This window comes from Aphelocoma coerulescens, chromosome 1, assembly GCF_041296385.1.
Source record: "Aphelocoma coerulescens isolate FSJ_1873_10779 chromosome 1, UR_Acoe_1.0, whole genome shotgun sequence".
Lineage (NCBI taxonomy): Eukaryota > Metazoa > Chordata > Aves > Passeriformes > Corvidae > Aphelocoma > Aphelocoma coerulescens.
Window position 1 is genome coordinate 101,679,794 of NC_091013.1, and position 26,193 is coordinate 101,705,986.

A 26,193-nucleotide genomic window follows, 5' to 3' on the forward strand; every position below is an offset into this window, starting at 1 on the left:
GGGCGGTGCCGGGGGAGGACAGAAGAGGCCTCCGGGGCTTGAGTGGCAGCGGGGGCTGGTGTGAAGGTCACGGGTGGGAAACCCGTGCTGGTGCCCGACAGGGAACCGCTGGAAGAAGTTTCCCGAGGCAGGGATGTGGTGCGCTCTGTGTTGGCAGGCGTATTCAATCAGTAGGAGAAGGTTTGCTGGTTTCTGGCAGCATGTGTGCAGTTATTGTTCACTTTCCAAGCCTTGGAAAGCAGGAGCATGATCTCCTGGTGGTCCTTCCCAGCCCTACTATTTTTATTTATTTTTTTTCCTTTTTCTTGAAGATCCAAAGTTCATTATGAATGCTAGTCCCATTTTTCCAATTAGCTGTCCAGGCCTCTGAGTATTACATAGCTGTCACTCTAGGCACTTGAGCACCTTTTCACACCTTTGTTGCAGAGTTTTTCTGTCCTCTTTGGAGCGAAATTTGAAGCATCCCTTAGGTGAATTTGAGAACTTACTCATTGACAGAGTAAACCTGCCCTATTTACTGGCCACCTCGGCTCTGAATTCTTAATACTGAGCACTTGAGTAGCATGTGACAACCTCAAATGCAATGTGACACGGTTAACTCTTATTGCTCAGTATTATGAGAAGATGTAATTTTGTGTGACTCCTTTCAAATCCTATCACCTTCTCAGGGGCTGAGAGAAAATCCTCAAGATTTATGTCATTTTGCTTTGTTAAGTGGTTTTATCTTAGGAAGAACATTTGGGATGTACTCCAGGTCTCTAAGAACAGATTCTGGATGGCTGAAAGACCTTATGGTTTGTCTACAAACTGGTCCCACATTGCAAAGCTATCTGCAAATGGTGTCTTCCCTCTTGTTCCCTGCAAATGAAAGGAAGCATTTTGCTATTAATTCACTTTCAACTCTACTTAATATGAATAATAACGATCTCATTAAGGGCTGACAAACCTGTCTATTTTAGAAACTTTACTTTAACATGGGATGATCTGAATTTCCATAGATAAATTGGGTGCTAGCATTGAGTAAGTACAACTTTGTAGATAATTAAAATCAGGATTAGTGAGAGAAGAGGTGAAAAATGGGGGTCAGATGCACACCATCATGGGTCAGTCACCGTCAGTTTTGTTCTTGCATTTTTGTGCTGTTCAAAAAAAAGTTTTTGATTTTGCTGGTTAGAACAAGTTTCAAACAGTTTGGTGCACTGAGCTACTCATATCTAAGCATGGCCTTATCTCAGCAACAGTGGTAAATTCTCTCACTTGACTAAAAGTTGCAGACTAAAAGGTTCAGATATATACTGAGTGTCCTCCTAACTTTATGGAAATGTTCCACAGACACCTAAAATAGGTGCAAGAAGTTCATTTTAGGTTAGAATTTTTTTATTTATTTATTTTTTAGTAGGGGGATATATTCTTTGAAATTAATTTGGGATTTCCTATGGACAGTGCTTTAAGTATTAATGTCTGTTTCTTTTGTTCACTGCCTATCTTATCTTTTGGCAGCCATTTTGTATGGGTGATAAAATGGGGATTCAGCTTAACGTGCTTTGAAGTGGAGCTGTTATTCTTGGAATAAAGTAAAGTGCTCGAGGTAACATGCAAAATTCATGCGGCTTCATTGTTCAAGGAATGAGATAATCATTTATGAGAAGTGCAGGATATAGAAGTTGTTTCGACCTCTGGCTGATTTCAGTGGTCCCCAGCCTGAGACCTTTCTATGATATAGTTAAGAGTAAATGCTGGAAAATGTAAGTTTGCACACTTCTGATTTGAGCAATAAAGAACTTTATTTCTCACTGCTGGTGGAGCACCCTTCATGCAAGTCTATCCCTTTTTAATGCACCATTATAATGCTACTGCCAGCCTAAAGGTTGTAAGATTTTTAATAGACCTGATCCTTCTTATGGATATTTTTTTTGTTAAGTCAGAAACTATGCAACTTGTAAGTGTTTCAATGGGAATTATTTAGTACCATGCAGAAGTGAAGTCTGGTGTGGGAGACTCTCCTGTAGTTTAATCTAGGGGGTTTGGAGTAGTCATCAGAGCCTAGAAGAAATTCTATCTTGTGCTTTGGGTAACACAGCTTCTTAGCGTTGCTGAAATTGAACCTAATTGTATCACTCTGGAACAACAATAACATAACCTGGAAGCAGCCGTTTAACAGATGCAGTGATGATAAAAGTAAAGTCAGGTCACAAAATTCCCAGAAGGTAAAATAGAGGGAGAGGAGTCCTACTGACACAGGCTTCAGCCTTTATGGCTGGCTTAGGTACATGGCTTTGAGACCTTGACTCTAGACCAAATTGATATTCTTTGAATTCTGTATAATTACAGCATCCACATGCCACCAGTGACTCTTCTGGTAGAAAGAGATCAGTCAATTGAAGAGCCATCTTCAGTTTTTCTTTTTACTGTTTCCCTTTGTGTTAGGTATCCCAGAAGTGCAGAAAGGGGCTTGTTGTAAAAGCATGGTCTTGCTCCTCTGAAGACCTCAGGAATACAGCTGGAATTTGGCTGTTTGCTGAGGATTCTTTGGTTATTTTTAGAAATAGGACATCCATCTCCTGAGGTACTGAGGCTTCATCCTGTAGCTTGAAGAGAGTAGGGGGTTCCAACAGAGGGCTCATGAATCCCTAGGGGAGTGAAAAAATGTAATTGCTATCTTTCTTTGTTTCTGATATCTACAATTTTTATGGTAAAAAGCTTATTTCTGTTCTGTTTGAAGAGCCGAACCTTTGTTTTAGTTGTCACTTAAAAAAACCCAATCAATGAACCAACCAAAAAACCCCAACCAAGCTGTTGCATCTCCCTATTGTCCTCCCACAGCCTCCCCAACAACCAAAACCCTAAAAAGGGAAATGCATTTTTCCACTGTGGTAACTCGCAGGTTGAAGGTCATTGGAGTGGAGAGGGAAAAAAGCCCCATCACCTGCTGAGCTTCTAGCTACTTGCAATTCATTCATTTTCTAGTAGGAGAAAGTGAAAAGTTTCCCCCACGTGATATAGGGGTGGTAGGCAAAAGTCAATGCTCCACTGCATGTCTCCTGGATGTATCAGTGGCCTGGTTCCTACCTCTTGCAATACTTCAAGAGTTTAGCTGAGAATCTTCTCCTACTGTCCTTCAGTTCCCAGGCCATCAGTCTAATGTCTACTGTAGCTGCCAAGTTTCTGCCCCTCATTGTTACTTGGCCGTTCTAAAGAAGGGAACTGTGGAGTGTTACTGGGTGGCAGTTGTGTGGATGTGAGCTGAATTCCACTCCTTCTCCAAAAATCGGGAGCAGAAGCTGGTGAGTAGTAGTTAGCATATACTGAGGGACCTGGAGCTTGTCAGAAGCCCTTGAGAGGGGCACCTGGTCAAGGTAGAGCAAGACAAACAGTTGAAAGTGGGCAGTTGCCATTATCATAGGGCTGTGTTTGAGGGTAACTTGTTCCATGGATGCCCCTCTGAGGATGAGAAGGCTGCAGGCGTGGCAGGAAAGAGTGGAACAACTGCTTGTATGGAAATGGTGATTCGAAGAGAACAGGCTTTTTAGAATGTACACCAATCCCCTCTGCTTCTCACTGATGCTCTGTAGAGGTATTCTGCAGAAACTGGATTACTTCTGGATTAGCTGTGCCTTTAAGCCCTTGTGGCGACTTCCATATTTACAACTTTGGTGGAAAGTAGCTAATTATGAATAGCTGTTTTATGTCACTAGAGTTGTTAGAATCATATGTGGATATTGGCCTTTTAAGATGTAGCTGAAACAGGGTACAAACCCAGTAAATCAGGACACTTACTTTTCATCAGTTGTTTCCATGTATTGTGCTGTTTACAGCAGTGTGAGAATTAGAAACTAAATATATTTCTCTGTGATGGTACCGTTTGCAATAATTTCAGCACAGCCAAAGTTTCCTGCAAATAAAGAAGAGGTTGAGTTTTATGAATTTACTACTTTTATTTTAAAATTGCTCCTGCAGTTGTTGTAAGTGCTTGGAAAGCAAGATTAGAACATTATTAGAAACTTGTCCCTTGGGGCACATCTTTTGTAGTATTAGCACTGGGAAAGAGGTGGTTGGGAGGGAAGCATTTATACTGAAACAGCAAGGTCAGGAAATATTTTGTGAAGTAATACACTACTGAATGTACAATCTAGTGCCCCTTCACTGTCACAAAGAAATCCTTTTCTAGGCAGAGTGCCATTCATTTCCTAAGTGCCCTCTCACCTCCCTTACTCGTGCACTGGCAGTATTTTCTTCCCTCCAATTATTCTTAAGGCATTAGGCATAAGAGTCTCCAGCTGAACCTATTCAAACATGGGCGTTCTGGTGAACTGGGTTGTACTTTTTGGCTTTTCAGCATTCTCTCCCCTGGCCATTTATTGTCACATGGCACCCATGGAGAATTTTCTTCATCTCTCTGACAGTCCATACAAAACAGATTTTATCTGTTTTCAGCAGCACTCCAGCTGTGAAAGTCTCTAATAGGCTGTAGGATTGAAGAGGAAAGCAAGGAAAGAGTAGGCTGTGGGGAGGAAAGGAGGTGGTGAGAGCTGTCCTTTGGTTTCTAGGATTCTTGACTGAGTTTGGTCTTGTAACTTCTTTTGACTGTCGGTATTATGTTAAATCTACAGAAAAGGAGACTGGGGTCCCACAGAGCCAGTGTCATTTCCTGCTTGTGGATATAAGGATTGGGATCTGTCTTGTCCCAAGTGGTTTTTGTTCTGCATCTAAGGAAAATCTTCTGTGGAGAATGTGCTGGCTTGCAATGGACAATGTGATCCTCATTCCTTGTTTTCTAGTAAAGCAGTGCATTCTGAGATAAAAACCTTTCCTGCCAACCTCTTTTGGTTTAAATCTATTTCTACATATTATCCAGTTTTCTTTCATGAGGGTTAAAAACTCTTTTTGAAGAAATTTTTGATTACTTTGCTCATTTAGTTTACTGAACCTCTGGCCCCAGTCTAGGTGCTGTATAGAAAGAGGTACGCTCTCATCAGGTTCTTTCAAGTCTTCTATCTGTGAGGGAGTGTTTTTACATGCCCTTTCCCTTGAAACTTCCTAATACTGAGGTGGTAGAACAGATCAGCACCCCAGAAATCTCTAAATAGATATAGAGTAGCTGGGATAGCTCTGGGTTTTTTCCTCCCTCTCCTCAGTGAAAATGTTTGCCAGTTTTAATTATGAGCCCTGGATGTGCATCTTGAGATTTGCAGCATCTGGAGCACGGTGCAATGATTTTTGCTCTGTGAGAGGCATGCAAATAAGTAGGAGCTTAAACTTGCTCCTTATTCTTACTGGTATCTATGTCTCTTCCTCATGCACGCTGCCTCATCAGCCCATACAAATTTCTGCCTCCTTGTGTCAGTGTGGAGGACACATTTTCAGACTCCCTTAGCTTTCAAGGCAGAGGGATGGATTCTCTTAGGGGAAACCCTTACTTGGCTTCAGTGGTTGACTTCTTGAATTAAATGAGTATTTTCTAATTGGATAAATTCAAGTGAGTCACGCAGCTACATACGATAGGGGAGGGAAGATTGGCACTGAAATGGTTTGTTTATTGCTGATATCCATGGATAATAGTCTTCATCATACCAAGTTTTCACTCCCACTTCCCCGTCCTGTCCATCACTTCATATATTGCTGAGGATAACTCTAAATGGAACAGCTGTGCCATCTGCCTCCAATATTATTTCAGTCCTCACTGTTTTGGGATAAATTTCGTAAAGTGTATTGCACATGCAAATGTTTAATTGAACAAATGGGAAGCCTCTCCAGTTAAGAAAGCTTTGCAAATGACAAGTAGTGTCCAATTTCCATTCTAATGGTTACTCAGGGGCTTTAAAATATGTGTGAATTCATCTAGCAGGGGCTGATGGTATATTGGAGGCAGATGGCTTGGTTCTGCAAAGAAGAAATGTAAGTGGCTTTTACTATAAATCTTATTTTTTTTTTTTTGGCAAAGGGTTGACACAATAAAGATGTGGCTATTACTGAGAGTGCTGTTTAATAATTATACTACCTTATGTTTTCCCTCAAGAATATGGTTAACTGACTAGAAAAATCTATTCTGAATTTTTATGTTTAACTATAACAGGTTAGGAACACCCTTTTCTTCCTCTAGGAAAAACTGAAGACTGGGCAGGTGATTAAGCAAAAGACAAACACCAGTCCTTGCAGAAACATTGCAACCTCTGGAAAGGTGTTGGACCTCGTGAAAAATGCAGCCCAGCCACACTCAGTGTCCTTGCCTATCTGAGAACCTTAAGACTAAGCGTAAACCTCACCTTCCCTATAGATTCTCAAATTTTTAAGGCAGTTAGGAAGTGGGAAATCAGAAAATATTTGAAATGTTTCTCTTAAAGCTGGGCTGGTGACCTTTGCTTGAAGCTTCAATGTCTTATACATCTTACTGCTCACGAAAGCTCAGCTGTGAAGCAGAGGATTTCTCAGTCACTTGGCTGAGCAGGCAGGGATGAGTTGCTGAATGCAATGGAGGGGAACATGCCTGTGGGATGAGTAGAAGGGGAAGGTCTTCAGAATTTTGATAGTGCTTGTCTGAATTTGCATTCAGTGAATGCATAGAAGTAGTGTGTCTAATGCAGGTTTAGCTGTTGTCTATGGCTCTGAGACACTTATGATACCTTAATGGAATAAAACATGAGCAAGTATAAATTTGTCAGTAAATTTAACTGCACAATAAGGACAGATCTTGCTAGCAGGAGCAGGAAGGGTGGACATCCCAGGTTTGCATAACTGAGGATGTCTGCATGTTTGCCACAAATTTGGTCAAAGCTGCACGGTCATCACACCTTTCTTCTCAAGGTTTACTGAGCTATACTTCTTCCCTGATACTTTCCCTCCAAAATAAACTCCTATCATTTTGCTTCCTCCTACCTCAGGATTTGGATGTATGTGTGGATTTTGTGGATTCTGGTGTTAGGATTGTTAAGATGTTACTGAGCTCTCTCTTTGGAAAGTTGTGACCAACAACTGAGCTCTGGAGTTCATTTTAAATCTATCATAAAAATAAAATTAAATAGTAAGAGAGAACTAAATGTACTACCTACCCTGGGGACCAGCTCTTGGCATTAAATACAAAGAAGACTTGAATTGAATCCTAAGAGTTGCAGTAACTATTGAAAAACCCACAACAGCTCCACACAACCTTCAAATAATAATTATCTGGTAGAAAGTCTGGGCTTATGTGTTTGAATTTGTATACTAATGAATACATGCATATGTCTTAAATATTAAAGTATGCTCATCAGGGCTCCTTTTATAAGAACAGACTGGATTATTGAGTCTTCAAGTGGCATTTTTTCATTGTTACTTGAGACAAATTGCACTAGAAAAAAGACAGACACAATGAAACCTTGACAGACTCCTTAACTAGGGTAGTTTTGGCAGACACCAAACTAGTGTTCATAAGCCTTCTCAGTGATTCTTATTCTAACTGTAATAAGCAGGTATTGACTTTGTTGTAATCATCATCAAGATTCATTGACCTGAGAGGTAAATAGTGGTAGCAATAGAGAGCAAAGCCAGGGTCAATACAATCCTCAAGGGACTGTTAATCTCTGTAGACTGAAAAGGAAGTCAGTATTGGTGGTATTACCTGATTCCAGTGTAAAAATTTCTTTTATATGCATACGCAAAGGAAAAGAGGAATGATAATCCAAAAATGTAATGTAGCTATTTCAATGGACCCTGTGTATAGCACTCAGGTCATAAAAGTTAATTATTTTAATAATAATATTCTACATGTAATTTTTTCTTGTGATGCAGTCTGAATTTGGATCAAAAGCAAAGGAAAGCTGTGAGATAGGGTGAGAAGGAAATGACACTGCCCAAGTGTTTTTTCTACATGGTGGGCATAACCCTGACAAGTGCTAAATATTGCCCTCTCAATGCAGCAGACTGTTGGAGTTGCTGCCATTGCTCACATCAGAATACCTAAGTGCTTGCTGCTTCTCAGGCTCAAGAGCCACAGTTCTTATAGCAAGGCAGGATCTACCTTAAAGTTGGCTGGTAAACTGGTCTGTGCAGACCAGGTCTTCTGGTCAGTCTTCCTAAAAAATTACCTGAATTTTAACTGAACCATGGTTTTGAACAGTGCATGTTTTTTTGTGTCATCTTGATCCCTGCTTGTCCCTCCCATGGTCTCTATTCAGTTCTTCTTCTCTGATCCATCTCTATCTCAGCTTGGGTAAAATCTTAGAAACTAGCTAACTTGATGAATATTCCATAGTTTTGAATGCCATGCCATTTGAAAACAGTGGTGAGCTTTTGGAGAACTTATGTCCCAGTTGGAGACAAATTTGGAGGAACATCCAAAATGAACATCCTCTGATAGAAGGCAGGTTTCTGCCACCCCTCCCCCACCAGGTTCAGGAAAAAATTCCTTGGAGGAAAGTGAAGGAAAAAAAAGCTATTTATTTGACAGACACAATGCACCATGGGAAAAGAATAATGCTAACTAATAAAACCTCTCACTCTGGAGAGAATCTGGTAAATTTCCAGAGTCCTTTGTGGGTGTGGCTTTCTCCTCTTCGGAGCTGAGACAACTTGGGCCCCTCCGGGCTAAGGTGTAAGGTCTCCTGGTGTGTTCTGGCATTGTTGAACAGTCCAGAGGAGAAGAAGATAAAACCGAAGTCCCAGGAAAACAAAGGAGTTTACTCTCCATTTCTCTCTTCCGAGACAAGGAGCCAAGAGCTGGGAAAAGCTGGAAGGTACTTGCCTCTGCTCTGCAGCAGCAGCAGCAGCTGTCTCTGTGTCCTTGGAGCACAAACTGCTTTGAAAAGTTCATCTGGCTTTTTTCGTTCTCTCACACCCAGGTTTAAAGACACAGAAAGGCACAGGACTCACATCTGGGCATAGAGCGGCGATAGGGGATACAGCATCGTAAAGTCACCCCAAGACAACTTATTTTGGATGGGCTCTTGCAAGTCATGGTTTGTACAGTACAGCAGTAACATGGCACAAAAGAACCACGGGGTCACAGCGATGCCAAATAACTGCTTTAGGAACGTCTGCAAAACATGTCTTCTTGCCATTGTCTTAGGGAGGTCAGGGGTCTGAAGGGTCCTTCTGGGCTTCAGAAACAAAAGAAAGCCATTCTGAGAGCCTCCTGTAGCATTTTCCCTGCTGTATGTGTCTGAAATGGGATTTGCCTTCTGATGAAGCACCCTGCCAGCCCTGCTGCTGTGGTTCATGAGTCACACTTCTTGATGTGCTTTCTGAGGGAATATTGTCAGCTCCTAAACAGCTAGGTAAAGATGGCTTTTCACTAAAAAACAAAATTGGCTGTTCCTGATTCGTGATTTGTTATTCCTCCTGTATGGATATAGCAGCTTGAAGTTTCACTCATTCACTCATGGAGTAGAAATAAAGTTGTGTGGCTTGGGAACTTGCTCAAACACATTGGATAATAGGCAGGGAACAGTAAAAGCAAACAAGCTTGCAGGCAAACCCTTAAGGTGAATTTCCTTCATATAAATTATTCAGTGAGTAATTTGCAAACAGCAAGGATGTTTGTAGAGAATGGATTTGGTTCATGAGTGACTCAACAAAGTAAAAATATATTTGGAAACACTGGACCATTTACTCGCAAAAAGTAACTGGACTGACTCTTTTCTCTCTTAGGATAGCCTGTAACTTTCAAAATTCACATGTTTTTAGAAATGCATAAAACTCCTCTTTTTGCAGTTGGTAGCATCTACTTATCTACCCATCAGCCTACAAACACAGGCTCTGTGATTGTGTTTTGCATAAAAAATTTAATTCAACGCTTAAATAGGAAATAACACTTAAATAGGAATATAACTTAAATGATATAGATATAAATGCTTTACATGTGCTGTATTCAGATATATGTACATATACAACAAAAAATATTGAGGTAATTATATAAAATGCATTTTAAAAATGTCAATAATAAGAAAGGAAATACTGTCTTTTCCACTGTTGATCATCCTGGCAGTTCATCTTCTACTAGACTTTCTGTAGGTATAACATTCTGGAAAGAATGTTTTGAAAAGTCAAATTAGCTTTAAGTTTGGATCTTATTTGGTATTATTTCATATTTGTCATGGTACAGGATGGAATTAGATCAATAAAACTAGTTTAATATGGTGGTGCTGTGGTTCTAGCCATTTTAATCTTTGGCAGCTCCTGCTGTCCTTTTTATCCCACCCTGTAGGAACAAAAATGCTGTTAGCGAGGATTTTCTTGCTATTTTCTAAGTCCGTGAGAGACTTTTCTCTCTCACAGAAGAGGTAGCAGGGAATGTAAACAACCAAGCCACCTGCAGCCTTGAAAAGTCTTGTTTATGGTATAGTAGAAAAATATTTTGACAATGGATGTTTTAGGATTTTAGCCAATCACCCCCAAGGGGTGGCTGATCCTTTGTCCAATTAGACTATGAAGAAAAAAGTCTATGAAAGAGTTTGTAAAATAATTAAATCAATCAATCTTGCTGCACAATTCCTGCCTGCTGGATCTTCTCTCCTCCTCCTCCTCCCTATGGCTGCGGGACACGGTGCTATACCGTAGGAACCAGGCCTGCGGTAATGCCACCCCATCATGTCTCTAGCTACCTGTTTCTCTTCAAGAGAGAACTTCTATCTAGAAAATCTTGTTTTGTTGGCTCTTTAAATGTTAAAGCAATATTTTTGTGCAATACCTTGCAAATCCTCTGTGTTATATTCTACAAAATGTGAATCAGACTACTGAGAGGTAGTTTTCCTTTATTGTCTACAAATTAATTTCCTTCTCTGAATGTTCAGCTCCAGACTTCAAGGCAGTTTTCCTGCATGGGAGATTATATTCAACCCAGCCTTCTTCTCAAAAGTTGGTTAGAGCTCAGAAAGCCAGACTGTTTTGTCTCTTCAGTGCTGTCCCGACCCAGAGCTTTTCCTAAAATGAAATGTTGCATCCAATATTGAGAAGTGCAAAGAAAGAGGGTGCTGCTATTAGTGTTAGAAACAACCATGGATAGATAGAAAACATGAAACAATTGAACATTTTCTGTACAGAATTAATAGAGCTGAAAAACAGGAGCTGCATAACTGTGACTAACTTTATTTAACCTTGGGTTCCAAACAGTTTTGTTGAAAAGAGGAAGGGAAGGAATGATAGTTCTGCAAAATATTGAGGTTTTTGTTGTTGTTTTTGGTTTTTTTTTAAAGAGAGAGGATTGCTTTTTTTCATGTAGCTCTTTGAAGTAGTTTCCTGACACACTGTAGTCATGGGATTATATCCCAGAATGAAGAAAAAAACCCCAAAGCCCTGACACATTGTGTCTACTACCATGTTCAGATTTCTATTGCCTGACATCTCTATTTAATAGTAATAATGATAACTTCTGTTACATTCTCCAGAAATGGGGCAATTCCTCTTCCCTGAGGTAGAATTAATTGTATTTGAGGCAAGGAAAACTTGAGCATAATGGTGATCTGCTGAAACACCCAGTTTTAGAGAATTCCAGCATTAAGGAGGTAGATATATTACTGACAAGGCAATACTTAACTAGAAAATATTTAAAAGAATTTGATAGAAGATATTTAAAAAGCCTTATGTAAAAAACTTCCTAGGCAGGAAACTGTGCCCCAAGTGCTTATTGTTATGTGTGCATACTGTGAGTGCTATAAATTGTGAAATGTATGCCCTCTTAATCTGTCATGAGAATATCAATTTGTCAAAAATTGATCATCAGCCCATCCCAGATTCATGCATCTGCTTTTCGCTGTGGAATGGTAACACAGTTTTATTTGAAAGATTCTTGCACAATCCAAATTTCTTTTTTTCTTAAATACAAATGAGACTGAGATATGTATAACCTGGTAAAAGGGAAGAAATGCTTTTTCTAAAAGCCCAATATTTCAGTGCAAAGTGCTCATTCATCCCAGGAACTACTTGCTGGAGATGTTGTTGCTGTTAGCACTAAATGGATGTTCCATTTCCAGGCTCACAGCAATGGAGCTAAAGAATGTTGCACCAGCATGACTCTGTGAGTCAGGCACGTGACACTGGACTAACAAATTCATGTGCCCCGCTCAATGTTAATCAGCTTCTACCCTGTGGATTCTCACATTTGTTTTTAAAGTACGTACTATCCATTTTATGTAAAGAGCAGATGTGCACTTCCAACATATGGTGCAATCAGAAAAGTCCAGAAGACAGTAGAGTACACATTGTCCATATTTTATAAGGGTTTGCAGCATACCGATAGCACATAGAGCAACTCTCTCAACTTTTCTGTCTGCTGCTTTGGAATGCCCCATCTCTTTTCTTGCAAATTACAGTTAGAAGTTGGTAACAGTTTCACATTGCTTCCATTTGCCAGAAACACTGTTCTTATCAGTTTTTACCTTCTTGTGTTCTTTGTGATACTAATTCAGCAGCTGTAGGTATCTCCCTGCCTGTCTCCAGTCCCTTGTTTTAGCTTTGGAAACAATGTAAGATCTTTTTTTTTTTCTGCATGAAAGCCAGAAATAGTTTTATTCTGTTAAGGTCTCTTGGAAGGATGGACTTTCTTCACTTCTGAGTTTGCTTAAGGGACTGAGGGCAGGCTGAGGGTATTGTAAGTCTTGTAAGAGCCCTGTTGTCTGAATTCAGCTTTGTTGTACTTTGGTGGCAGCAGTCAGTACCAAAAAGGGTAAGATGTGTTGCCCACATTGCAGGCTGTGTTTATAGTGTGTTAAATCTAATTCTGGATCCTTTAGCCATATAAACCTCCTGTTCTGCCTGCAGGCTACAATGTTATCCAAGTCTTTATTTTTTTTTAGGTTATCCACATCAGAGGCTGATCAGCCTTTTGCCCTTGCTAGCCTGTCTTTGTGGCTTCCTCCTGTGCCCTTCACATTGAGAAAAACAGTGTAAATTTGTGCTCATCCGAAGGCAACATTCACCTGGGTATGCCTCTCTTCTCCTGATCCAAGATCTTGGAATAAGACAAGTCCTCATTAGGACTTGGAAGTTGGAGGAGGTTTTCGCTGCAGAACTCTCTCATTGTTCAATCAAAGTGGCCAGAAGTCAAAAAAAGCTTATTTAAGGTTGAAAAGTAATCCTTGTTTCTGTGGAGTTTTGATCCAAGATCTTGGAATAAGACAAGTCCTCATTAGGACTTGGAAGTTGGAGGAGGTTTTCGCTGCAGAACTCTCTCATTGTTCAATCAAAGTGGCCAGAAGTCAAAAAAAGCTTATTTAAGGTTGAAAAGTAATCCTTGTTTCTGTGGAGTTTTGATTATACCTCGTATCTGTTCTTCACAGATACTGAGCACTCCAAATACTGTTGGCAAATGATGTAACTTCCAATGCTGTCTGATCAGAAAGCTCTTCTGAATAATGACCCTCTAAACACATGGAAACACTGAGTAAAAAGACTATTTGCACAGTCTCACGTGTGGGCATTGACAAATGATGGGGTTAAATCAAAACAACTGGCAGCTGCATGCAGAGCTGTTTCCTCATAATAAACATATGGACACAGTTCCCAGAGGAGAGTAGAATAGAGTTTGTCGGGGTTTGAGATGACCTTGCTGGTTTCCACTTGGGAGGGTGGATGTGGCTGGGCTTCTCTGCCCTTCTTCTGCTGTGTTCCCATTCCTCAGAGGGTTAAGCTGAGAGGACCAGAGAATTGGTGTATCACAACTTGTTGCTTTCTCGGTGTGACTGTAGGAGGTAGCAGAGATAAGATCCCCCGCAAAGCTCCTTCTGCAGTGCCTGTGCACTGCTGTCCATTCTCTGTGTGCCTCTGAACCTGGCCCTTGCAAGCACTAACTAGTTGTGACAGACTGATGAACAACCAGAAGTGGGCAAAGGCTGGTAACTAAATTCCTACCCTGGGGCTTCTGCTCATACAAGATTGGAACTGGAGGAATAATAGCAGAGACTCTGGGCTCTTGTGTGTCCCCCACCCCCAACTTACGCATTGTCTCTGAAACACTGAAAAGGGATTTCTGGGGCCTTGTGTGAAACATGATTTCCCTCCTGTCTGTTACCCAGGTACTGCTATTATATGTGTATCAATTTTCATCTTTCTTTCTCCTTCTATAAACCCTCTTTTATCATTGGGCATTCTGCCTGTCTCACCTTATAGGTGTGTGGTGGGAACCAACCAGCCTTTTGTTTTCTGCAGATGGAAGGAATATGACACCAATGTACTTTTCTGGTATGTTACCAAAATTAACATATTTCCTTCTCTGCCTCTTCCTTAGCACTAGAAGAGTGATGGGAGTGATTTGCTTTGGTTCTTAAATCTGTGGCAGGAGGCATCAGGGAGAAGTATATAACTGCATGTTCTGCAATGGCACAAAGCTGAGAGAAAAGCTTCAAGGGTAATGTTCTGTCCTTAATCTAATAATGTTCCTTGTTCAGTATTAGTAGAAAATGACTCTTTCTGCATTCCTTCATATTGCTCTGTAATAAACAACAGCATAATACTGAAAATATGAAGTAATTTAATAAGTTCAGGTTTTGTTACAGATAATGGATAACTATGCACAGGAGTATAGTAAGTCTTGAATGACAGTTTTATTTGATTACCAAGCCTGAATGCAATGTTCCACGGTGCTGCTTTACTGTAATGCTGTGTCATGCTGTAGGAAGTCTGATTGCCCTCAGATCCCATTGAGCAGTTCTAATTCTGTGGCCTCCTGTCTCATCAAAGCTGACAGACTATGCTGCAGCAGTGCTTGGGTGGAACCTCTGGAGAAGATTTCTGTGTGATAGGGAGAAGTCCTGGTGACTCAAACCCATCATCCCCGCTTAGTCCAAACCGGACCAAAGTCTCTGAGATAGAGCTAAGGATGTTAAGGTTTGATGCAGTTTCCATTTTCAGGTGTGATGTACTGCTCAGACTCGTGCCAAATATTGAGCCATTAAAATAGCTTGTGTGGTTTCACTTCTTTCCTTTCTTTTCTTTCTTCTTTTTTTTTTTTTTTTTTTAAATTAAATGAAGGTTTTTATCAGGTATTCTCACATTGTCCCTTGGCTTCATTTTAATGATCAGTGAAATATTTTCTAGTGGAGTAGAAAGATGGCAAAGTGCTTTGCTGTATTAAACACAATATATCTTTCTGTTAGAAAGTCACCATTATGAAATAATTATTTCTCAGACACTGACAGGCAGATGGAATATGTTTCTTCCTTCTCTTGTGCCCATTTTTTCCATTCAGCCTCTTACCACTGTGCTACTTTGGCAGGGTGACTTTAAGCAAGACAAGAAGACATTTGCCAGCTTTCTAACAAAGCACTGACACTGTCCTTTAATCCTGCCCTGAGAGAAGTCATGGTATTTTGCTTTTTCTTGATAGGAGGCAGCCAAATGTTGTGACATTTTGTGATGTGCAGGAGCTGGGGATGAGATTTTGTCCTTAGGCACTGAATTAGTTAACTGGTACATTTGTTTTGCACTCAATAAAGTTCAGTCCTGGTTTACTGAACACCCAAGACCTATGTGTCCAGTTTGTTTAATTCCTCACAGGCACACCCTGTGGGTGTGGAAGGGTCTGCACTTCAGGTAGTTTGCTGTTTTCTTTGTGGAGATTGCCAATTTTAACAAAGATTGTGTTGCATGTGGTTACTTTGTTGGGTTTGTTCGCAATTTGCTGGTTTCAATTTTTGGATGTTTTGGTAAGGTTGGTTTGGTTTTTTTTGATTCCTACATTTACACATATTTTAAGGAGGTATAGAATGAAATGGGTTTCAAATTATGTTTTTGATTTTTTTTCCCTTTTCGTACCTCCTTGACAGAGATCCCAGGACAGGAGGAACTATTTCTCAATTAAAAGATGAATTACTGGAATGCTCTGTGCTAAAGATCGAAGCTATATAATACTGCTTTGCTGGGACACCACAAGGACACAGAACTTGCTCTTTGCTAGAGAGAGAGATTTGAGATTGGAGAGGTCATTTGGATATGCTCCTAACACCACTGTTAAGTCATAAGACTGCAGTAAAAACAGCATTGCATCAGTATCAGGTCTTTCAAAGTGTGCTGTAAAAGCTCAAAATAGGGACTTCTCTGTATCCCAACCAGTGGATATAATTTATTTTGACTTTCAAAAGGCTTTCGTTATACAGATTCATAGAAGATGGTTGAGAATTCTTGGGTGAAGTGTGAGAGGAGGGGGCCCTTTGAGAGAAGGAACAAAGGCTGAGAATAAATAGCTAATTCTCAGTGTGGAGGGAGGTTAATAGTGGGGCAGACCAGCTAAGATCTTGAAAGGAGTACTGGTAGAGTGAGGGAGATCAGAGAAGCTGTTTTAAAGTCCATCACCTACTCTTTAACATCTTATTCACCACTAAAGCTAACTTACACATCTAAGGAAACTTCTTTTGTCTTCCTAATTAGACAGAATGTTAAAAAGCAGCTGGAACTGCTGCAGCTAAACTGAGGCCAAGCAGATGAATATTGAGGTGTCAGGGTCCTCTGAAGGCAGTATAAATATAGTGTGATGAGGGCACTTGTAAGGCAGAGCTACCGCCTTCTCTCTACATTTGCGAAGAGAATGCAAATTTGCAGGATTTGACTCATGTTTTATAATTCTAGACAAGGCACTTAAATAGGGAAAAATCAGCTAAACTTTTTATTTCTCCTTAAAGAAGGTATTTCTATATTGTTAGGCCAAATAACATCTCTTGACAGAGACCAGCTGTTATGTTTTGTGTTTTACTAGTTGGTTTATTTAGATCACATTGGCGCATTGAGCAGACAGTGAGAGGACCACTAATATGCAGCCTATGGATACAGAACTCAGATGAGAATTTTGCTCTAAGGAGCTGTAAGTCAACCTGAAAAAAGGATGAGCATCACCTTTTTTTATCCACTTCTGTGGATTTCTCTAATGTGGCTCTTTTTATACATAACGAGGCTCATTTTTGCAGAATGCCGTGTTTGGATTATGCATGTCATGTTTGGGGAGAGGAAATAAGGACTGGAACGAAGTAAGGAATAAAACCTGATTTACTTCTGGTCCCATTAGATTTGAATGATACTTATTAAGTCAAGTATTTGGCCCCAATTCACTTGGCAGAATGAGCCCTATATACTAAGGCTGTGTGCTATATATACCTCAATGTCCTTATTTGCAACTAGCTGTTAATGTATTACAGTTGAGTAAATAACACAGAACCAGTGATTTATCCTGCAAATAGAATCTTGTTTTTCTGCTTTGGAAAATCTGTGAGCAGTGCAGTCATCTTGGCACCAAAAAACTGTTCAACACTTGCTTTTTGCAAATAAGCACCTTAAATTCTTTTCTTCAACCATATCTTCTAGTGTGACTCAGTGGCATAAACATATTGGAAAGTGAATGCAAAAGAGGTCCATGTGGTCAAAGGATGTCTTCTGCATATTTTGAGACTTAAATATATATATATGTATTTAAATTTTGTATGTAGTATTCACTCAGACCTTTACTCATTGCTCTTTTACTCAGGGGAGTTGCTGAAGTTATTGCATGTCTGCGAGGTGTTTAGTAATACGCCTCATTAAAAAATACTTTGGGAACGGCATATTTTTATCTAACCTGTATATTTTGGGTCAGAAAGTGTATCCAGAATGCAGCCAATTAGAGATTGCTGTGATGATGTAATGGCCATTGGTTGCCTGGGGAGAAAGTGGGTGGAGGTGACAGAGCACTGCAGGTACTCCACTCTGTTGCCTGCATTTCATCACGGCTTTTAATCAACTCTCGCTCCCCTCTTTTTCTCTCAGACTATCAAACTGATTTTGGAAAAAAGTGTTAAGCCAGGAACAGAAATCCATTCTTTGTTCTTGAAAGGGTGACAGTGAGCACAGACACGATCCCCTGTGCAGGTGCAGGTAGAATTTCTCTAACACGGCCAGATTTGTCTATAGTTCATATGATGGGGATAGGTCATGGCTAAATTGTGTCCATTTCACTTCAAGGGATTAAACTGTGCCCACTGAAACAAAGTGCATGGCTTGCCCAGAGGAGGAAGGATATGGCCCTGAGTGATGGAGGAGATGGTATTGCATATAAGAATGTCAGGCAGAAAGTCACTGGAGCTTTAAGTGTTGGTTTTTTTTCAGCTGGATTTGATGAGTTATGTCCTGTGTCTAGGACCTGTATAATGGACTCCTTTTCCTCCTTTGGGTGTTGGGTGTATAAGGTAGATGTGTAATAGGTACAAACAGCACTCACACAGAGGTAAAGAAAGCAGGCTTTTATTTATTTAAGTCTATCCTTAAGCAATGGGTGAAAGCATCCATAAGCATGGAGAGCAAAATGAAGATATTCAACAAATACTGTCTTTGCAATTAAGCAACAGGCTGAGTTTTAGCTTAATTGTTAAATTTCCTTATTTCCTGTGTGGTTTCAAGTAACCTTCTGTTACTTTCCCTTGGTTCTGTTGCATATAGATACAGTGTCTTATGCTAGAATGGCTGAGAGGAGTCTGCTATGACCATCTGATCTGTATTATAGAGAGCTGACACACATCAGAATACTAAGTTGTGTCTTTGGTGCCAGTAATCTACACAACTCAACAGGCTGTGACTGCATCAAATTGCTGTGATTTTTGACAGAAGAGACCTTGTTTGCATAAATCCCTTGAATACCGATGGGAGTGTGATTACAGCTTTAACAAAGGGAGAGGTTGAATACAAATTTGGGAGGGCCAGAAAGTGTTTAGTATCTCTTATAGTTTTCATCAGAATTCTAAATCTTATTCATGCTGATGACTCTGATCTTTATATCAATGCACAAAAAGAGAAGAACAGAGGAGCAGAAAGACTCTTCTCTTTTGACTGAAACACTGATTTTGTTATCGTGTTACCAATGAGGGTCCATTTGGGATATTATTCAAGCACAGAGATCAGTGCTGGCCTTTTGTAAGAGCCCTTAAATGTTTGGAATACATTTGCCCTTGAGGGAGAAAACCTACTTCAAAAAAGTTAGAGTCAGACAGGGAGATAGAGAAGGTGGGATTGTGCTTTGCACATTGATGCTTGCTGGCAGAGCAGTTCTGCCTTAAGCTTAAAGCTACCTGCATTCTTTTGCAGCCCTCTATACTTAATAGCTGGGTTCTGTTTTCTATGTCAGGTTTTGTTCATGAAACAAATTGGCAATTAGCCACTGGCTGAGGCAACAAAGCGTATTTGTTTGGGATAAATGTGGTGATCAGGATATGTCTTGCTGTTTGGTTTCTTTTGAGATCAAAAATACCAGGTATGTGGGGTTTTTAACCAAATAAGTTAAACAGACTCCTTATTATACTTAGAATACACATTTAGTTTTATTTTCTATGCCCCTTATTGCCTCTTGTTGCTTCTGGGTGGTAGGGGTGCCTTCCAGACAGACCTGGACAAACCTGAGAAGTGGGCCCACAAGAGCCTCATGAGGTTCATCAAGACCAAGTGCCAGGTGCTGCATCTGGGCTGGGGCAATGTCTGACATGAGCACAGACTTAGAAAATAATTGAGAGCAGCCCTGTGGAGAAGGACTAGGGTGTTTTCATGGACAAAATGCTGGACATGAGCCAACACTGTGCTCACAGCCTAGAAAGTGAACCACATCCTGGGCAGCATCAAAAGCAGTGTGGCCAGCAGATGTAGGAAGGTGATGCTCCCACTCTACCCTGTCATTGTGAGACCTCACCTGGAGAACTGCACCCTCTGGGGTCCTCAGCACAAAAAGATGTGTACCTGTTGGAGTCAGTCCAAAGGAGGGTTGGATGATTAGAGGGGTGGAGCACCTCTCCTATGAAGTGAGACAGAGTTGGGATTGCTCAGTCTGGAGAAGAGGTGGCTCCAAGAAGCTATCGTGGCCTTCCAGTACCTAGAGAGTGCTTTATAAAAAATAGGGAGAACAACTTTTCACATGTGCAGATAGTGATAGGTCAAGGGTAAATAATTTGAAGCCAAAAGAGGAGAAATTTAGACTAGATGTTAGGAAAAAGTTCTTTAATCAGATGGTCATGAAGCACTGGCACAAGCTGCCCAAGGAGCTTTTCCGTGTACCATACAGGTACAGGATTTAGATGCCCTTTTCTACTTCTGATCATTGTTTGCTTAAAGTTGTTTAAGAACAGTCCTGACTCCCCAGAATGTTCTGTATGCAAAATTACTTTCCATATAGGCAATGTAATGGCATACTTAATCATATACCATACTGACATAGGTTTTTCCCATAGAGTTCCACAAATGGACAGGATGTATTTCTGTCTTTTTTTCCTGCTTATCTTCCTTCTCCACCTTTCCAACCTAGAAGAGCTGCCAACAAGGGACATTTCTTCTTAAAGGAGTAAGATCTGAATAATTAGAATAACCTTTTTAAGGATTACCATGGGTCATTAAATAGCACTGTAGGGAAAATAGAAATATAAATAGCATTATTGGTTTATGCTTTTATCAATAGTGCCTTGGAAGTGAGCACTTTAGGTCATCAGTTTTGACAATCCCAAAGAAACAGTTGTTAAACAAATGCTCCTAATCGATAATGCAGGGTTTCTAGGAATACTTATTTATTTTAGTTACCTTTTTTTGTGCCAAGTGGATGGACTGCCATAGGTAGCAGCAAAACCAGCTCATGTACTGCAAAGGACACACAAATTTTATTGGTCTTATCCAGTTCCTCCAGTCAATGAGCTGCTCTGAACCTCTGAACCTTCAAAGTTTTTTCTTCAGCACTGCTGTCAGTCCCATAAATGCTCCCAGGGGAGCACAAGCACAGGAACAAGAATACTTGCAATGTCAATTGTCAGTCTAGCAGCAGGGTGCAGTTCTGTTAGGTTGTCCAGTGTTATTTTTGTCATGACACTGACAAAGATGGATAATTCAGCAGTGCTGCCGTTCCAGGGTTCCAGCTGATGCAGATGTGCCTAAATGAGTATGGGCAATGTAAAGGGTTGGAGTGTGGGTGTGTGTCATGCATGCATGTAGTGGTGACTGAAGGTCATAGCGGGGGGGGAACTGAGGAGAAAAGCCCTGCATTTACCTGTCTTCCCAATTCCTTGGTACCAAAATCCTGTTGTCTTTAAGTGCCCTTACAGCTGTGGAAGAAGTTGGACTGCAGCACTGTGCCATGAGCACTCTTTGTGCTTGCATAGGTTGCATGACACCAGTTTGACACAACAGCGGTTCCCCTCACTGGTCACAGGAAAATGATAGAATGCTGTCCAAATATTTCACTGTATTAATCCAAGACCACCATAAGAGTTGTTCTGTGTGATAATTCAAGTCAGAATTATCTTCAAAACTAGTCTTATTCTTCTTTTTTGCTTTCCAAATAGATTGATGTTTCTAACTAAGGAAGTCTTGGTGTCCTCTGTTGTATTTAAAAAAAAAGAAGTAAAAAAGATTAGGATTATTGAAGTAACTCAATGTCTTCCTGCTCAGTTACTTCTGTCTTTTCTCGGATTACTTCAAAATTAAGATGATGCTGTTTCTAAACTACTTTATACTTTACTAGAGTTACTAAAACTGGAGTTTTAGTGACATTTAAGTTGAATACCAGCCATTTGCAAGCTCCTAGTTTTAATTTTCTTGCTGTACAATGACATGGCTACAATGGAAACATCTGGGGTTCATTCTGATTCCCAGTAGACCACTTATGTCCTAAGATACTGTCACCTATTTCATATCTTGGCTCTTATCTGGGGCTCTCTAAGCAATTCATTAGGAACCACTTAAAGGAAGTCAGTGAAAACTTGCCACACTCCTTTAGCATCATATGTTGGCTTGAGTAGCATTCATTCATGAAGGGAATTCTCCTCCTCTTCAGGTTTTATTTGCTTTCACAGGAATTAGAGCCATGAATAACATGTGAAGCCTAGATCCTAACACAAAGAAAGAAATGAAGGCCCCATGGCCAGCATTCATTTCTCTCTCATGTTTTTCCATCTTCACAGTTTGCAACATAACACCTTCCATGCATCTGATTAACACCCAGATTTTGAAAGTTGAATCTTGAAGATTTTCAACTCTTTACCCAGCAAAAAAAAAAATATTCAGAGCAAATGAAGCATCTTGAAATTCTAAAGCACTGCTCTCGGTAGCCAAAAGTAGCCAAATGATGGGTGTCAATGTTTAGCTTGCTAGGGGAGATGATGTTGTCTGTAGGCAGAATGTAATTAGTGATTAATGTATTTTTTTTTGTGTGCAGAGATTGGAACTTCCTGAACATATGGAGGTTAATCATGAGAGATATTGAAATAAATAAACAAAAAATAGCGCACAATCATCACCACTGGTTCAGGGAACGAATGGGACAAATGATGTGCTGGATTCTTTCAAATTCAAAGTGGTTGATTGTTGTAAAGTATTTGAACCTTGATAGTGTGCCCCAGCCAAACCATTTTTAGTTATTTTTACCAGAGCCCTTAGAATGGGACCAGGCTAGAATTACCCTCACTGACTTCACCTGACCTTTCCATCTTCAGCTGCAGCACATCAGCCCCAAGAGGGTTTTAAGCTCCAATCCAAAGGTTTGGAAGGGAGGTGGGATAGGTATATATATCTGCTCCCTGTTCTTTGCTGTCTTGTTTGGATTTCCTGGACTAACTTGATTGCTGATCACTGGATGGGTTTTGTTGCTGTCATCATCTCAACATTGCTTGCCTGGATCAGGAGCCCCACCTGTTAGAGCCCTCAGGAATTCATCAAGGACTGAAAGGTAAACTGTGCTAAATTGGGAAAGCAGAAGCTGAAAAACTAAATACCAGGACAGCAAGGAATAGATAAAAAAGGACTGTGCTGCACTGGATTAAAACCAATCCTATTATCAGAAAAGTGCGTGCAGAGTGCAGGGACAAAATAGAGAAACCAATCAAGCAGTGTGTGATCTCATGCACAGCAGTTGCAAAATGTATATGTACTGTATTATGTAAAAGTTGTAAAATGTATAAATAGAACATCATGTAAAGATTGTAAGATGTATAAGTAAGTAAAATGCATAAGTACTGTGTTATGTAGAAGTTGTAAAAAGTGTAAGTAAGAAAATGTATAAGTAGAGTCATATGTATATGTATAAGTAGTATAAGATGGGTAAGTGAAATGTATAGGTAGGTAGAATGTATAAGTAAGGTATTATGTCAAAGTTGTGAGATGTGTGAGCACAGGGGTATTTTAAACAATAAGACACTTCTGCATAATCATATTGATTAGAAGGCATGAGTTCCCGCAGTTGATTGTTACATTCAATGGCATTCTTGTTTCACCTTGCTACTAGGTTTTATGGAACAATACTTTTAATAGAGAATGAGTATACAGCAGACATTCTGTAACTTGAATTTGTCCAGATTTGATTTGAAATGTTGCTTGTATAAGCCCCTGTTGATAGGCATGAAAGCATGTATTTATTTTCCAAATGTTTGATGAAATCAATGGACGTGAGGATTGTGCTTCAGGCCAAAACTTGACCATCACATCCAAGCCAAGTGTGAAGCACGAGTATGGCTTGAAAATCAGCAGTGGAGAGGAAACATAGTTGGGGGTTTGCCTTGCAGGGTCCCTGCTGCATTAGAGGTAGTGTTTCTCATTTATTTGCTTTTTGTTTTCTATGTGAGAGCTTGCAGAGGGGCCCATCTTGCCAATTCCTTGACAGAGCTTTTGCCTGGTGCCTCTGTGGACTGAAGATATGCATCTGGCCCAATTCCCATTAGCTAATGGGAAAGAAGACACTGCAGTCTATGGATCTCAGGTTGATTCAGGTTCTGAGTTCCTGCCTGAACCCAGTAGTTACCTTCCCAGTTCTGAGTCTCTGGGACTAGGATCTCCTCATGGAAGCAATGTACTGTCTGCATCTGCTTTGGCTTGCACTCAACTTGCACTGAATTGCAGGAGACCAGCAGGGAGAGTGGGAGAGCTGTGAAAACCTACTTAGAGAGAAGCTTTGGGAAGGAAATATTGTCCTCTCTTTGCAAGCATCTTGAAAAGCCTTGAGAAAGACCTTGTAAATGTTGGCATTGTCTCCTGTGTTTAGGAGTAGGAAAAAGGAGGGGAAGGAAGCTGTCCTTTGACTGTTGGAGGGGAAATGCACCTTATGAATAATGAAACACTGAGCCCTTCGGTGAGGTGTGACATAAACACCCTTACCTGCCTATCTTGCAGGCAAACAGCATTGTGGATTTTTGTTTTACTCCTAAGGAAAAAGGGGGAAAAAGACCTGTAAAGGTGCAAATACTGTAATACAGCCTTCACTACTTGCAGCAATTAGTTATGACTGTAGACACTTCAGGTTACAATTCTTGCTAGCATGTGGTACAGCCATCATTTCTCTGCTTGGATAGGGCTGTCTCATCAATCAGTGCTTGAGCTGCTTGTCCAGGCTGGGAAAAACATATTGTAATAATGACAATAATAGTAGCAATCAAAATAAAAGAGCTGCTAGAAGAGCACGATGGGCCCTCCTGTTGAGAATGCATTGTAAACATATTGACAAATGGAAATGTACTTCAGCCCATTTAGTGCTCTGTTTCCCTGAATACATTTTGATGTTATAGGATTGCCATGTCTTGTGTGGGGTGGGCAGTTGCCTCATGTTTTGTTCCATTTATGTGTGCTGTAATTATGAAGTGGGAATGGAATTTCAAGTTGTCTCTCACCTGGGGTATGAATCTTCTGCTCAGTGCAGCTGAATGCACACATGCTTTTTTTTCACAGCACCAACAAACAACTACATTAAAAGGGTGTTAAGGCTGTGAAGTAAGTGTGGAGAGGAAGAGATGAGGAGTGAATCTCCAACCCAATGATGTGGGGTTTAAAGGAATATCAGGCTACTGAACCACCCTCATCTGCTACTCAGCAGAAGTTTAACACTTGGGGGTATATTTCTGTGCTTATTTCACTACTTGAATGGATTTCCCCTGGTATTTAGAGTCCTATGTCAGCTGCTGTGGGTGGGCTGGTGCTTCTCTGGGCATTCTATGCTTTCTTATTTTTTGAAAGAAGAAAAAGCAAATACCCTTACGGAATGGCAAGGGTGTGTGAGCAGTGGCTGCCATGCATAAGGAACATGTGTAAATTTATTTGTATAAGCTTGTACTTGATATGTATTTACATTTTATAGCTAAGCAATTTATGTAATTGGCTATTTTCAACCATATATTTGTATGTAAAGAAACACATGCTCTTTACCAAGCACAGTTTAGGTTTTTTCCAATAGATTGTATTGTAAAAGGAACCTGACTATGAAGAACTTGGCCTTCAAAATAGCTGCTTGAAAATGTGGTGATTCTTATCCAAGAAATTTAAATTGAAAATAATAGTATAATTCTAGTTAATGCAGCTGTCAGAATTCTGTCTGGAGTTGCTGCTGTTCATTGCACATGTGGTATTTGTGTGTACAACTCTAATGGTGTTTGGAAGATCCTGTTTTAGGAAAATTGAATTAAATATCTGCCTTCTCTTGTGAGGCTACTAGTGCAAATTGCAGTATTTCTATCATATGGAAGTCTTTTAAGTACAATTTTACAAATGAAAAAATAGTATAGCATTGTAAATTAGGCATGTTTTGACAACTGCTTTTGGGCTTACAGAATTAATTTTGGGGCTTGGCAGGGCTTTTCTTTGCATTTTGTAAGCTTCTTTTTCATGTATTCTGCCTGCTTGCGAGCACAGTTGTTCCTAGAAGTTAATGGAATTTAAACAAGAACAAATGCAGTAGGATTTTTCTTGTTAATTTTCCCAATTCTATTTCTAGATAAAGTGTATCAAAATTCAGGGTATTTGTTCATAATATATTTAGGTTATCTGAGCCTCAAATGTCTTGGTATTTCATAATGGAGTACAATTTTTTTTAATCAGGTTTTTCATCGTGTCTTTTTGATCTCTAAGAACATGAATTTTGCTTTCCTTTTCTAATTATTTCCTTTTTTTGTGTGCGTCTGAACACTTATCTCTTCTACAGAGCTGGTGCCTGAAAAAGATTTTGAATAAGTGAGTGCTGCTAGATCCAGCAGACAATGTTCTCTTGCAGTAAAGACCAATCAATTTTATAATCAGTTTCTCAGCTGTTGAAAATGTAATTCTGTGGTTTACAGAGTAAATTTAAATAAGGCTATGCATTAAATTCTCCTGTAATGCTTCTGAATTAGTGGCAGATTCTAGGGGCAGAAGCAAAAACTGTAGGGAGACATTCCTGCTTAAGCCTCTCCCTTTCACAAAGGAAAGCTGTTCCAAACAGAAGTCGTACTTATTACTAGAGTCTGAGCTAAGTTTTGGACTAACTTTTACCTTGAAATAAAAAAA

General features: G+C 40.0%; 1 protein-coding gene across 9 annotated transcripts in view; it reads left to right on the top strand.

The window, feature by feature from the left end:
• The window catches only part of ZPLD1 (zona pellucida like domain containing 1), a 90,790-nt gene that overhangs the window by 17,179 nt on the left and 47,418 nt on the right, over positions 1-26,193 (top strand). For 7 of the 9 annotated variants that reach the window (XM_069022008.1, XM_069022014.1, XM_069021999.1 and 4 more), the window contains exon 1: positions 22,454-22,618. The exons of 1 other annotated variant lie outside the window; for it this stretch is intronic. The gene's annotated coding sequence lies outside the window, so the exon portion shown is untranslated. Of the gene's footprint in view, positions 1-14,224; positions 14,315-22,453; positions 22,619-26,193 lie in introns of those variants that run through there. One more of the 9 variants, XM_069022025.1, reaches the window with a different exon arrangement.